The sequence below is a fragment of the Coenobita brevimanus genome, chromosome 56 (genome assembly GCF_032717465.1).
Source record: "Coenobita brevimanus isolate Jiangsu-jjx chromosome 56, ASM3271746v2, whole genome shotgun sequence".
Lineage (NCBI taxonomy): Eukaryota > Metazoa > Arthropoda > Malacostraca > Decapoda > Coenobitidae > Coenobita > Coenobita brevimanus.
The window spans coordinates 24,554,254-24,570,730 of NC_137009.1; positions in this window are offsets into that span (position 1 = coordinate 24,554,254).

A 16,477-nucleotide genomic window follows, 5' to 3' on the forward strand; every position below is an offset into this window, starting at 1 on the left:
TTTGCCCCTGGTCCTTCCACTGTGGTTTTGGACCTTGGCCATTATTCTGAGAATGGCCTTGTTGCTGGAGTTCAGTCTGAGACGATTTCCCAGATTTATCAGGTTTCCTGTTCCGGGTATGCTGCTTGTGAGTTTGATACCCGTATGCAGTGAAATATGCGTCAGCCTTCTTCACCATTTGGCTGGCAGATCTTAAGTTGAGCCATTAGTTCAGTAGGTCACGACTTTTCTAGCTGCGTGCGTGGCATAAGGTCAATTATCCCCTCACGCGTGGAAAGAGTTTCATCTTTCTACATCCACTCATTTAAGTAAGCAGTAAGCCGGTCAAGAAACTGAACAGCAGTCTCTTTATCCTGTAAATGCGCCCGCATGAACTGACTCTTGGCGTTGTCAACTGTGAGACCTTACGCTTTGACGAGTGCGGCCTTCATCATCTCATACGTGAGATTGTCTCCACGAATTCTGTGGAGAATATCGAGGGCTGGGCCCTCAAACAGGCTAAGAAACTGAAGCCGCTTAGCTGCATCATCCAGCTGGTACAGTTGAGCCATGTCTTCAAAACGAGCTATGTATGGCTCGATTCGCTTGCCATCTTTGTATGGGGGAAGCTTGATGTGTGGGGTCGCCATAACATGTGCAGGGAGAACGCTCGTGGAGCTTGGACCAACTGCACCAGCCGTGTCTGAAGCCAAAGAATCTCGCTTGAGCTTCAACATTTCAAATTCATGTTTTTCGCGTGCTTCTCGCTCGGCACGTTCGTGTTCTCGTTCTCTGTCTCGTTGTTCACGCTCGTCTTCGCGTTGTTCTCGCTCTTGTACTAGCTCGAGTTCGCATTGTTTTTGCTCGTGTTCGCGTTATTGTCGCTCTTGTTCTAACTCGAGTTCACATTGTTTTTGTTTGTGTTGGCGCTGTTCTCGCTCGTATTCGCACCGTTCTCACTCGCGTTCGCGTTGGATTCTACGCTCTTCACGAGCATCTTTCTCACGTTCTTGCTCGTAATTAAACCGTGAGAGGACGAACTCCTTAATTTCGGTTGGGTCTGTAAGACCCATATCTTTGGCTTCCTGTACATAGATGCTGGTCGATGATGCTAACTCAATCTAATAAACTAGCGACTCAGTACTGATTGTGATTTTTTTTTTTGCAAAGAGAGATGCCAATAATAAAAAATAAAGAATATAGGCACAGGTTAGTGGTGACCAGTTTTATCTAATTAAACTGGTAAAGAAAGAAAATTAAACAAACAACTGACTGTCAAAACTATTATATAAATTAATAAAAATGAATTAATAATCACCAGTAAGGTAGTGCCTATAGACTTTAATGATAAATACCTAAGTATGAACGAGTGAGTATTATCTCGTGAATAGCTTTAGAGCTAGGAGTTAATATCCTTGCGAGGTCGCTAATTGTCATGGGGTTTTTAAGATTATTCAATATTGAAGGATGATTTCCAATAATACTGATAGCAGGAACAATGAAATGTCTTGCTAAAATCAAGCAATGATTACTTTATGCTGGCTTGCTTCGCTCGATTCTCTAAGAACGAGAATCTATAAACTTTCTCAACAGTACACAGCAGAGACTAATTCCTCACAATCGCTGTTTATTGGTACTGTTAGCCTCTGGAGAAAGTGACTTCACCCCTGACAATGAATAACTAATACTATCAATGATATCAGGTTCTTGCTGATGCGTTAACTCCTACAAAGCACAACGGATTTTAAGCTTAATACAAAAAGACTGGCCCAAGTACCAGTTATGAATAGTAAATGCGTTTATGCAAGCTAGGAGCTATAACTAGAATAAGCTTAATTATGGAGAAATGAAACACGAGTTTACATTACATTAAGCTCAAAGAAAAAGAACTGTTAAATTTATTGATTACAAAGGAATAAATTTAACGTTACATTTCAAAGTGAATTCAAATAAAGCGATCGCAGTCACTCACTCACTCAAAAGCTAAATTCTTAAACCTGGGAATACAACATGCGGGGCAGCCAGCCGGCATGTGAGGGAACAGCACCTTAACTAAACTCTTAAGTCTAGGAAAATGAAAAGAAAATACTGGTCAAAGAGTGGACTAGCAGTGACTGGGTGTCATTACTGAGGAAGAACACTGCACTCGCTGTCTCTCGCCAATTACAGCTATGTGGAAATACGGCGATGGTGGGAACTAGGTGTCGTTGAGGAAGGACACTGCCACACACAACCTACTTCCGTGGCTCTCATATCTTGACTGACTAACTCGTGGGAAAGAAGGGAGCGCTATGGCCGCATTTCTAACAGCTAGAATGAGCGAAACACGCCCAAAACAAATCACTCAGCGGAAGCGCTAATGTCTTGCACAAAGGCGATCACTTATGACAGTGAAAAATTGATTTGAAAAGACTACTGACCGAATGAGCGGTTAACAGAAAGATAAACTGGGATTCCACTAGAGTTCACAGTTTCCCACAAAAGCCAATGTCACTAGCCGACTCGTGACACACACACACACACACACACACACACACACACAGGCACACACACACACACACACACACACACACACAGGCACACACACACACACACACACACACACACACACACACACACAGGCACACACACACACACACACACACACACACACACACACACACACACACACACACACACACACACACACACACACACACACACACACACACACACACACACACACACACACACATCGGAGCTCCGTACCGAACCAACACGGCCAGTGGCATTACCTAAATTAGTATCTTTATATGAGTCAAGCTCTGTACCAGGTTAGACTAAATGATTTTTCATTAATAAAAGAAAATAAAAAAAGAAGAAGTTTAAACAAGACTTGTTCAAACAGAAAAGAGAACCAAGACGAAAGAATGCGCTGAGTCAGCTGAGGTTTGTTTAGACTACAGCAGCACGGGGAATGTAAGTACATACTCTGTACTTTTAGTATTGCAAAATGGATACATACTTTAGTAAAGCAAATTTGGAAAAGAAAAAGGATAAAGGTAGAAAGCAAAATGATGATTTCTACCAAGAACTGGTTGAAGTGGAGACTCACAGTAGACTGGCTGAACGTGTAAACAAACTAGAAATGGCTTTCAAAAATGAAATTGATGAAATAAAGAAGCAGATGCACTTGCAAAAGGAAGAAATAGAAAAACTAGGAAGGGAGGCCAACAAGAAAGATACAACCATCAGTGAACTAACAGTGGAATTGAGTACACTTAGGAAGAAAATGAGTGAAATGGCAAGTACAGTAGTCAATCATGAGAGTGTTATGGAAGAGTTCAAAAATGACACAGAGACAATTAGGCAAGTAAGCAGTCTGATAGACCAAAGCAGTGATACTGAGAAGATAATACAAGTGAATGAAGCTGTGCAAAGCTACAAAAATGATGTGGAAACTACGTTTGCTGAAATGGTGAAAGTAAAGACTTAGGAACAAGGGTGGAGGAAAAAAACATTAAACAGGAAGTGAAAAGAATAATCCAAAACAATCCAAAGTTAGTCAGAGATTCAGTAGATATTAACAAATCTATAGTAATCACTGGTATAGAAGAGGAAGAAGTAAAAAACAAGATCACAAGAGACAAAAAGGAGATGGCAAATGTAATGAGCTTACTGAAAGAAGTATTACAGCAAATCTGCAGTAAAGACATAGAGGAACACAAAAGGTTAGGGAAATACGAGAAAAGCAGGACAAGACCTCTAAAGGTGACTTTCCAGAGTGTAAACACTGTGGAGGAGATACTAAAAAATGCAAAGAATCTTATGGAAAAAGAGGAGTTCAAAAATGTATGGATAAAAAGATGCCTAACACAAGAGGAACTGGAATTACTGAAAGAGAAAAGGGAGGAAGCAAAAACAAAAAATGAGGGAAGATCAGAAGAGGAGAAGAAGAATTTTTTTTTACAAAGTAATAGGATTGCAGGTACGAAAGTGGTACACAAACAGGATGGAATATAAAGGAGGACGGTAGTAAAACCATGTCATGACAAGTATATAAACAAGATGATAAAGTTTATGTACTCAAATGTGGATGGAATGGTATCTAAATTACTAGATATGAATGATTATGTCAGAAAAAATGAACCACAAATAATATGCCTAACTGAAACAAAATTAATACCAAGGATATCCAATGACATACTAAACTTAGAGGAATACAATATATGGAGAAGAGACAGAAATTAAAAAAAAAAAAATAAAGGAGGAATTATAATATTAACTAAGAAAAATCTAAAAGTCAATGAAATAAAACTAGATATACCATCACAAGTAGAACTGATTGCAGTAGAGATCAACACATCTGAAGGGAAAGTAATTGTAGTCAATTTGTACATGCCACCCAGATCAAACACACGGGAAAGAGACGAATATGAGGACCTGGCAGAGAGTACAATTCAGAGTTTAAGATCATTACTACATAAAATGGAAGAGAAATCTGAAATTTTTATACTAACTGGAGATTTTAATACAAATATAAATTGGAATACTCTAGATATAATTAGCCAAGAAAGCCGTTGAGACCAAAAGCTCCTGGATCCCGTGCAAGAGTTTTTCCTAACGCAACATGTGAGGGAAACCACCAGAAAAAGAGGACTCGATGTTCCTTCAGTGCTAGATCTAATATTTACTAGGCAAGAAAATCATATTGACAGTTTAATATATAACCCTCCACTCGGCAAAAGCGATCATCCAGTACTAAATTATAACTTCAGGATAGCATATGACATAGTTAACAGCAATGAAAGTTACAAAAAGAGCCTAAACTATAAAAAGGGAAATTATCAAGACCTAAAGAAGTATTTCTTAGAAGTTGATTGGGAAAATGAGCTTAGAGGACAAGATTTAAATGCTGTATATAAAAAATTCTTTGAATTTTATGAAATAGGAGTCCAGAAGTACATCCCACAGCAGAAAGAAGCGATAAGAAAATAAAGAAATGGTTCAATACAGAATGTAAAAAATCAAAAGAAAGAAGAGACTTGTTGTGGAATAGATACAGAAGACACAATAGTGAACGGGCGTATAATAATTACAAACAGGCAAGGAACGATTATAGAAGAATAAGGAGGGAAGCCCAAAACAGTTTGAGGAGGATATAATAAATAAAAGTAGTGATCAACCAAAGCTGTTTTACAGCTACATCAGAAGCAAAACCAAAGTAAAATATATAATACAATCCATTACGGACGAGGGAATCACTTATACACAAGAGAAAGATATTTGTGAAGCACTAAATAAGAATTTCCAATTAGTTTTTACAGAAGAAAAAAATTTTGAGAGGGACTATGTGGAACATGCATGTCCACACATACTACCAGATATACAAATAGCAGAAAAAGTAATACAGGAGGAGTTAAGTAAATTAGACAGAGGAAAAGCAAGTGGTCCTGATGAAATTTCATGTTGGGTACTACGAGAATGTGCAAAGGAGTTAAGTAAAACATTATTTTTAATTTTCAAGAAATCCTTGAGTCAAGGTAAACTACCTGATATTTGGAAAAAAGCAAATATTGTCCCCTTACTCAAGAAAGGAAATAGACAAAATCCACTCAACTACCGACCAGTATCACTGACCAGTGTTGTAAGCAAGGTATTAGAAAAACTTATAAGAAAAGCTTGGGTAAATCATCTAGAAGAATACATTATGATAACAGAAAGACAGTTTGGTTTCAGAAAAGGAAAATCATGTGTTACTAATCTGCTGAGCTACCATGATAGAGTAACAAACACAATACAGGAAAGAGAAGGATGGGTGGACAGTATCTTTTTAGATTTCAAGAAAGCTATTGACAGAGTACCGCACCAAAGACTTTTATGGAAACTGTACCATCAAGGAGGAATTCGAGGCAAACTGTTTTGTTCGATGCAAGATTTTCTCATAAAATGAGAATGAGAACAGTACTAAGAGGAAACTACTCATCATGGAAAGAAGTGACTAGTGGAGTACCACAGGGTTCAGTGCTGGCACCAATCATGTATTTAGTGTATATAAATGATATAAACAGTAACACTGGAAATGAGAGCTATTTGAATATGTTTGCAGATGATGGAAAAATACAAAGGAGAATTACTAACACAGACTCTTGTAAAGAGCTACAAGAAGAATTAAATAAACTTCATGAATGGAGTAATACATGGCAAATCAATGTGGACAAGTGTCATGTAATCAAGTTTGGTAAAAGTGGAAAAAGACATGATTGGGATTGTAAGTTAAGATATAAAACCCTATACACATCAGAAAGAGAGAAGGACCTAGGTGTGATTATCAATAGCAGACTATCTCCGGCTGACCACATTAGCAACAAGGTACGGAACATGTATACACTGCTTGTAAATATGAGAATAGCATTCACATACATAAATGAAGACATGCTAAGAAGGATAATAACATCATTCATTAGACCAACCCTGGAATATGCAGCAGTAGTCTGGAGTCCTCATCTCAAAAAACACATAGACAAGATTGAAAAAGTTCAAAGGGCCGCTACAAGATGGATACCAAGCTTAAGGGACCTAAGCTACGAAGAAAGACTAAATAAACTGAATCTACCAACACTACAGGAGAGAAGGAAAAGAGGTGACATGATAATGCTATATAAGTGCATATCAGGGAAGGAGAAAATAGACATAAATGATTACTTAACATATGGAGAAGCATCAGCAAGAGGACACTGCAAAAAACTGCATAAGAAGAGAGGTGATAAAGACGTAAGGAAATTCAGTTTCCCAAACAGAGCAATTGATCAATGGAATGCACTACCGAATGAAATAGTGTGTGCCAAAACAATTCACAAATTTAAGGATATGTACGATAAATATGGTTTAATACACGGGACAGTACGAGCTTGACTCATTCCTGTAAAGATACAATTAGGTAAGAATACAATTAGGTAGGTAAGAGCACACACACACACACACACACACACACACACACACACACACACACACACACACACACACAAAATCAGCAAGTCATTGAAACAAAAAATGTACCATCACAGGTAGAACTGATTGCAGTAGAGTTTAGTACATCTGAAGGGAAAGTAATTGTGGCAATTTTATACATGCCACCCAGATCAAACATTTGGGAAAAAGGAGAATTTGAAGACCTGGCAGAGAAAACAATTCAAAGTTTAAGAGCATTACTACATAGAATGGAGGAGAAATCTGAAAGAATTATACTAACTGGTGATTTCAGTACAAATATAAACTGGAATACTCTAGATATAAAAAGCCAGGAAAGCTGTTGGGAACTAAAGCTCCTGGACCTTGTGCAGGAGATTTTCCTAACACAGCATGTAAAAGAAAGCACCAGAAAAAGAGGACTTGACATACCATCAGCACTAGATCTTATATTTAATAGGCAAGAAAATGATATTGACAATATAACGTATCACCCTCCATTCGGCAAAAGTGACCACACAGTATTAAGATACAACTTCAGGATTTCATATGACATAGTTAATGTAATGAAAGTTACGAAAAAAGACTTTACTACAAAAAGGGCAACTATCATGACTTAAAGAAATACTTCTTAGAAATAAATTGGGAAAAAGAGCTAAGAAGGCATGATTTAAATGTTATATATAGAAAATTCTGCGAACTTTAAGAAATAGGAGTCCAGAAGTACATCCCACAGCACAAAGAGACAGAAAAGAAAATAAAGAAATGGTTTAATACAGAATGTAAAAAATCAAAAGAAAAAAGGGATTTGTTGTGGAATAGATACAGAAGACACAATAATGAAAGGGCATATAATAACTTTAAACAGGCAAGAAACGATTATACAAGGATAAGGAGGGAAGCCCAAAAACAGTTTGAGGGAGACATCATAAATAAAAGTAGTGATTAACCGAAGCTATTTTACAGTTACATCCGAAGCAAAACCAAAGTAAAAGATAAAATACAATACATTACGGATGAGGGGATCACCTACACACACAAGAAGGATATTTGTGAAGCACTAAATAAGAATTTCCAATCTGTTTTTACAGAAGAAAAAAAATCGAGATGGATTATATAGAACATGCATGCAAACACATACTACCAGATATACAAATATCAGAAAAAGAAATACAGGAGGAGCTAAGTATATTAGACAAAGGAAAAGCAAATGGTCCTGATGAAATTTCATGTTGGGTGGTACATGAATGTGCAAAGGAGTTAAGTAAACCATTATTTTTAATGTTCAAGGAATCCTTGGGACAAGGTAAACTACCTGATACTTGGAAAAAAAAAAAACATTGTTCCCTTATTCAAGAAAGGGAATAGACAAAATCCACTCAACTACCGACCAGTATCACTAACTTGTGTTGTAAGCATGGTATTAGAAAAGCTGACAAGAAAAGTTTGGGTAAATCATCTAGAAGAACACAATATGATAACGGAAAGACAGTTTGGTTTCAGAAAGGCAAAATCATGTGTTACCAATCTGTTGAGCTACTATGATTGAGTAACAGAAACATTACAGAACAGAGAAGGATGGGTGGACAGTATCTATTTAGATTTCAAGAAAGCATTTGACAGAGTACCGCACCAAAGACTTTTATGGAAACTGTACCATCAAGGAGGAATCCAAGGCAAACTGTATTGTTGGATGCAAGATTTTCTCAAAAAAAAGGGAAATGAGAACAGTACTAAGGGGAAATTACTCATCATGGAGAGAAGTGACTAGCTGAGTTCCACAGGGCTCAGTGTTGGCACGAATTATGTTTTTAGTGTATATCAATGATATTGACAGTAACACTGGAAATGAAAGCTATCTAAATATGTTTGCTGATGATGTAAAAATAAAAAAGAGAATTTCTAACACACTCATGTAAAGAGCTACAAGAAGAATTAAACTTCATGAATGGAGCAATACATGGCAAATGGAATTCAATGTGGACAAGTGTCATGCAGTCAAGTATGGTAAAAGTGGAAAAAGACCTGATTGGAATTATATGTTAGGAAGCAAAACGCTACACACATCAGAAAAAGAGAAGGACCTAGGTGTGATTTTCAATAACAGACTATCTCCGGCTCACCACATCCGTGAAAAGGTACGGAACATGTATACACTGCTTGCAGATATGAGAATAGCATTCACATACATAAATGAAGACATGCTAAGAAAGATAATAACATCATTCATCAGACCTACCCTGGAATATGAGTAGTTTTGAGTCCTCATCTCAAAAAACACATAGATAAGATTGAAAAAGTTCAAAGGGCCGCTACAAGATGGGTACCAAGATTAAGGGATCTAAGCTACGAAGACTAGAAAAATTGAATCAACCTACACTACAGGAGAGAAGGAAAAGAGGATACATGATTACACTATACAAATGCATATCAGGGATGGAGAAAGTAGAAATAAATGATTACATAACCTATGGGGATGCATCAGCAAGAGGACACTGAAAAAAAAAAAAAATGCATAAAAAGAGAGGCAATAAAGACGTGAGGAATTTTAGTTTCCCTAATAGGGCAACTGATCAGTGGAATGCACTACCGAATGAAATAGTGTGTGCCAAAACAATTCACAGTTTCAAGGATATGTGCGATAAAAATGGTTTAAGACACGGAAGAGTACGAGCTTGACTCATTCCTGTAAAGATACAATTTGCACATACACACACACACACACACACACACACACACACACACACACACACACACACACACACCCTCGCTGGCGCAGTGGTAACGTTCTCGCTTGCTATCTGGTAGACGGGAGTTCGCGCCTCCCTCAGGTTGCGAAAAGTTTCACTGACGAAGTGGGTGGTTACTGTCCCCCTTGAGCAAGGGGACGGGTGTGTGGGTGTGTGAAGGTCACAGCCTTGCCCTTAGATCGGACTATATGAGCTCTCAGCTCCCTTCCGGGAGGGTAAAATGCTGACGATCACGACCATCAAGTGATCCTGACCGACCCAGTGAAATTACACACAGAGTAGGTGCATTGCACCCCTGTCATTCCACCTCAAAGTGACAACCTTGCCCAACTTCTCGCTCTAGATGAATAGGTCCCTCTTTTTTTGTCCCTTTCGATGCTTCCGGCTTCTCTCGTGGTGGACTTGAGCTGCTCTTCATCATCTGGTGTATCACTCAAACTGGGGTATCAAGCAGGGTCTTCTCTCCATTGAACTTTGGCATAAACTTCCTGTATGTCGGTACAGTTCCACATGACCCAGTTTTATTGACAGATAGGAACTGACAGAGACCAGGGCTAGTATACCAGCCGTCAGCGTAAAGAATATGACCCATGCCCATGTATTCTGCAATCATCTTTTTGACGACAGCACTAAGACGTGCCCATGGGGTCTTTCTTAATGACCTTTGGTATATCTATGTGCCTGTGAACACGATCATGTCGAGCACAAATCCTGTCTCACAGTCACACAGCACAAACAGATTGATGTCAAAGTGATGTCTCTTGGATGGGATGTTTGTTAGCTAGTCAGTGACACTGAGAACTTGTTGTGTGTGTGTGTGTGTGTGTGTGTGTGTGTGTGTGTGTGTGTGTGTGTGTGTGTGTGTGTGTCCTGAGCAGCCACTAAACTGTGTAAGTCGGTGCAAACACAAAGCATGGGGGAAAAGGGGGAATTCTGATGAAAAAGCTCATGTGTACTGTAAAAAACAAGAAAAAAGCCCACTGGCTACACCACGTCCCTCGTGCAAAACGCCCGTGCTCTGACACACACACACACACACAATCTATCTATCTATCTATAAATATATATCATCATCATCATCATTAGCCGCTTGAGTATCCACTGCAGGACCGGCCTATCCTGACCGAAGTCGGGACGATACAGCCAATGTATCTCTACTAAGTGGCTTAGGCTGTCTGGTAGAGATTGTATGTAGAGTAAGAAGTGCTTGTAAGTGTAATTGTAGTGTTGTAGTGGCTATGGATGTGTGTCTAGTCTGTGAACCAAGCGTAATCGGCCCGCGCAAGCCGACTGGGTGCAAGCATACTTTATAGTAAGCGACACTGGTTCAGCCACAGCATCCCTTGTGTCCGCCAATGCAGTACGTGGCCGGGTGAACACTCCCAAAGTTTAATACCCTGGTGGGGCGCGAACTCTGGTTCACCCGTGTATGAAACGCACACTCTACCACTGTACCACAGTCTCTCTCTCTCTCTCTCTCTCTCTCTCTCTCTCTCTCTCTCTCTCTCTCTCTCTCTCTGTATAATAAATTAAAAATATGTGGGTATGGATATACAAACAAAGCATAGGGGGGGGGGCCAACCCTGGTTCACCAGTACATGAAACGCACCGCACACTCTACCCTGTACCACAGAGACTCCAGAGACTCCATATATATATATATATATATATATATATATATATATATATATATATATATATATAAAATAAATGAAAAATATGTGGATATGTATATACAAACAAAGCATAAGAGGAAAATCGGGTGTGCTGATAAAGAGGCTGATGTGTACAGTGAAAAAATAAGATAATAAAGTATGTTAACACCACTGGTGATAATAAAAACCAGAGAGAGAGAGAAAGAGAGAGAGAGAGAGAGAACACCGGTGGAAGATAGGAGACAAAGACGGGGCTCGCTCAGGTCACCAATGGGCAGGTGAGGATAAGGGATAAACGGACGAAGGCAGGGCAGCCGGAAATCAAGTCTGTAGAGTGAATTGCACTTATTTCCTTTGTCTAATAAATCTATTTCCATACTCATGAGATGTGGTTATAGAGGATGACTAACAATCTGTGGTCGGATGAGGTCGAGGAAGCCTAATGTTCAAATATTGTGGGTGATGTATCGGGGTTGTCACTTTAGCGAGGATAAGTTTCAGATTTCGTGCATTCCTTGCATTCCTTTGACATTGTATAGTACGGAAGACATGGATATGGATGAAAGAGTTATGTTCAAGCCATATAGGCACACATACATATGGATGGGATAGCAGCTGGCTAAAATGCTGTCATTATTGTACTGTGGTGCTTATATAAGGGTGGTTTCAATAAAGCGGGGTCAAGGTTCAGGTAAGTTATCCTGCCTTCCTCAAATTCATTTGAAACTGTACAGTACTGAATGTAAAAAGCATGGATATGGATTACAGGGTTGTGGTCAAGTCATATAGACACATAACTGTACATGACATAATAGCCAGCTGTAAATCGCGAAATGGTTGAAGAGTCTCATTATACTTTTTTTTTTTTTTTTTTCACTGAAAGGCATATGAGAAACTATGGTTTGAATGTCTTTCACTTCCAAGGGCCGTGGTAGCTCAGTGGTAAACGACTGAATGATGACAAAGAGAGGTGGTTGGCTATGGAAGTGCATCGAGGGTTTTTTATCATTTTGTTTTATGATTTTTTTTTTCTCACAAATTCGTGTCATTTACCTGAGGAAAATGACATGAGTTCGTTTTCCTTGGGAAAATTACACGAGTTTGAAGAACCTAAAATATTTGTTCTTTTTTTATATAATTTCTTAGTTATTGTTTATTCATTTTTTATACACTCAGACTCTCCTAGCCATAAAAAAAACATACAACATAGCATGTACTGCAACAGTATGGTTGGAGGTAGAATACTTCCGTCACTGCTCGCTACGTCCACCCTCCATCGTGACTGGCAGGTGACTGACCAGGGAGATGGTGAGAAGGGGTTGACAGGTGTCGCTGTGACCTACAATCTGTCCCACTTTGGGAAGTAGGTCCGGGCCAGATGTGGGTGTATCGCACGCACTCAGGAATGTCCAGATATGGGTGTTTCAAAGCTTACGGGTTAAATTGCTCTGCTTCTGAGCAGTTATAAGAAGTTAAAAATGCTCAAGGGAAAACACCAAGTGACCATATGCACCTGATTTTGATTGTGCAGATGGAAGCAGAAGAATTCAACTAATATTTGCTGGTAGTGGGTGATTTAAATCAGTTAAAGTCCCTCATAATCTTTTAATAGGGAGGGGGACTTAGTACATTCTGCCTCAGATGAATATATATCTGTGAGAATCAATATATCAATAGTAACTAGAGCAGCACTCAGAGAGCACATTCCTCCGCCAATGCAGGATCCGGATCCGCCCCCAAATTTAATCAATTCTTTCTTGGCCGATGGCCCATCCTTCTACCCAATTTTATTGAAATTAATTGAGAACTTTTGGTATACTGTGCCGTAGGATCTGGATCCGGCCAAAAATTTAATAATTTTTTTCCTGGTCCATTACCCACCCATCTACAAAACTTCATTGAAATTCATTGAGAATTTCCGGAGATATGGTGTGAACAAACAAACAAATAATTCCGGATTACAACAAAAACCTAATCGATGGTTCATTGGGCCATACCCTATCCCTCTAAAAAATTTCATGAAGATCGTTCATAACTTTTTGAGTCATCCCGCCAACTGACAGACAGACAGACAGACAAGCAAACGCTGGGTAAGACATATGGTCCTGCAGGAGGTAAATAATTGACTATATTTAAAGGACTATCCGTCTGTCTGCCTGCCTGTTTGTCTGTCTGTCCATTTCAGTGTTTCTGTAATGTCTTCTTGTGTTTCCTTATAGAACGGTGTCGTCTAAACTAAGTAGAATTAAGACATCTGGTGGTAACATACTGTAAATACAATAAAAATGATGCTGGTCTGAAAATGAATAAAATCCTTCCATGTATCTCTCTTCCCGCTGACACTGCTTTCTATATGGGATGGTCAGTATTCTTCCCTAAGACAAACGTAACTGCCGAATGGTAGCAAGATTAAGATGAGAACATACTGAATCGATAAAAGGGATAATTTCGTGCTGTCCATAACACTCATTCTGTCTCTGATTGTGTGTCAATTTTTTCTTATTCTTCCTCCCTGTCTATTTATCTATGTATGACCTGACGTCTGAATCCCATAAGGTGTGGCCACAAGCGAATTGCCTTCATATCACTGTGCTCTCTGATGTTTGGCTGCTGTCCCTCCAAATCCCATACCTCTGTCGCATATCTCTCCTCCCCATCCCTTCATCTTATTCTCGGTCTCCCCCTCCCCCCTTTCACCTCACTTACATACACTCTTTTTGCCAGCTTTTGGTATCGCCATCCTCTCCGTATGACCAAATCATCTTACAGTGTTTCTCCTAAGGCTGTCAGTCACATCCACATGAATACTGCAGTGTTCCTTCGCTTCTGTCTTTTTTATCTCCCCGTATAAACTTGTATGTTTCTCTCTAATAACTTCTACTGCTCCTACTCACGACCTGTGTCCTTCCAATAAGGTCCAAGTTTTACTTCTTTTTGTTAGAGTACGAGTAACAATATTGTCATGCAGTGGCTTTTTTTTTTTTTTTTTTACTTCCATAGTCACCCCCCAAATTATTCATACTGCTTTCAGTGAGCCAAAGGCTTTTCTCTCATGCTGGACACTTTCATTAACGATCTCTATAACCCTGCATGCTTCTCACTAATAACTTATTTCCACTGCTATCACTCTCGATCTGTATTCTTCCAATAAGGTCCAAGTTTTACTTATGTACGTTAGAATACGAGTAACAATACTGTCATGCACTGGATTTTTTTTTTTCACCAGTCGCTTTCCTATTTGTTCATATTGCTATCAGTGAACCAGCAGCGTTTCTCTCATACTGTACATTTTCATGCACGTTATCCTCTAAATTTCCATCTTTGCTCAACATCTTTCCAAAATGCTTGACAGCATTTATATCCTCCACTTCCTGACCATACAGTCTCACTGTGCATTATGTGAATATTTCTCTCAAAGATCATAACTTTATTGTAACCCCCATTCAATTTTATATTCCATTTCTTAAGTTCACTCCCAAACTCATTTACTAACCCTAGCAAATCCCAGTCTCCATCAATTAACAGTTTACTATCATCTGTAAACTACAGTGCAGTCAGCTTCCAAGTCCTCCAGTTTCACAATAAGGACACATTGCCATCTACTGCCATACCTTTTATCTCTTTTTAACGCCATCCATCCAGATATACCAAACCATATGGAGAGGATGGAGGTTGAGAGACTGACGAGGAGAGTTTATGTGAGTGAGGTGGAAGGTGAGAGAGGGAGGGGGAGGCCAAGGATGAGATGGAGGGATGGAGTGGAGAGGTATGTGAGAGAGGGGGTTGAGTTGGGAGCAGGGCAGTGAAATGGCGGGGGACAGGGCGACGTGGAGGCGATTTGTTTGTAGCCACCCCGTACGGGATTGAGGCGTCTGGCAATAGATAAATACAATTATCTATCTATATATGGATGTCTGCACCTCTGTGTCTATATCTATTAATCGATCCATCTATCTGTCTGACTCTCTCTCTCTCTCTCTGTATATATATATATATTCTGTCTGTCTATCTGTCTCTTTCTCTACATAAGGATTAATCTACGTATCTATATTTATATATATTTATGAATACATCTATGTATGTATGTATGTATGTATGTATCTATCTATCTATCTATCTATATCTATCTATCTATCTATCTATCTATCTATATATATATATATATATATATATATATATATATATGTGTGTGTGTGTGTGTGTGTGTGTGTGTGTGTGTGTGTGTGTGTATAAATAGTTTGAGAAGGTGAAAGTTTCGGTGACTGTAGCATATGCACCTTGTGAGGACAAGAGTGAGAGAGAAAAAGACAGGTTTTGGGATGAGCTGGTTGAAGCAGTGGTAGAAATGCCCAGGAGCTACGAAGTGATCATAATGGACGATATGATTGGAGCAGCTGGCACTGGTCCTGAGGATAACATAATGGGTTGTAACGGTGTATCAGGAGAAAATGGTAATGGAGAGCGACTGAAGGATATGTGTCAGGAATGGAGGATGTGCATTTGTAACTCGTTTTTCAAACACAAGGATGTACATAAATATACATGATATTGAGGGAATGGGGATCGTCTTGAAAGGAGCGTGACTGGTTACGTGCTCGTCGAGAGGTCAGTGCTGGGAATGGTTGCTGATACAATGGCCGTGAGATGACGATGTGGAGGTCTGTCAGATCTTATGATTGTGGTATCCTAGATCTGTTGTATGCAAGCTGAAAGAAGTGAGGTGGACCAGGAGAGAGAGGAGCAGTCAGGGAGAAAGATTGAAAGTCGAGAAGCTGAGGATCAAAGAACTGGCAGATGAATACAGGACCAAAGTAGGGGAGGAATTAAAAGCAGTGGATAGGAATTAAATGAATCTGGACAGCGTATGGAATACATACAGGAACTGCTTAGTTAGAAATGCTAAAGTGATGTGTGGTGTGGCAAGAGTAACAACAAAGAAGAATGGTACGTCATGATGGGAAGAAAAGGTTATGAGAGCAGTGGAGGAAAAGAGGAAGAAGTAGCTAGAGTGGTTACAGGAAAGGGGTTTAATTGAAATAGGAATTGAATATATTGAGAGCAAGAAGCACGTGATGAGACTAGTGAAGAGGAATAAAGAAGGAGGTAAATGATGATCAAGGAAGAAAAATGAACAATAACTAATCA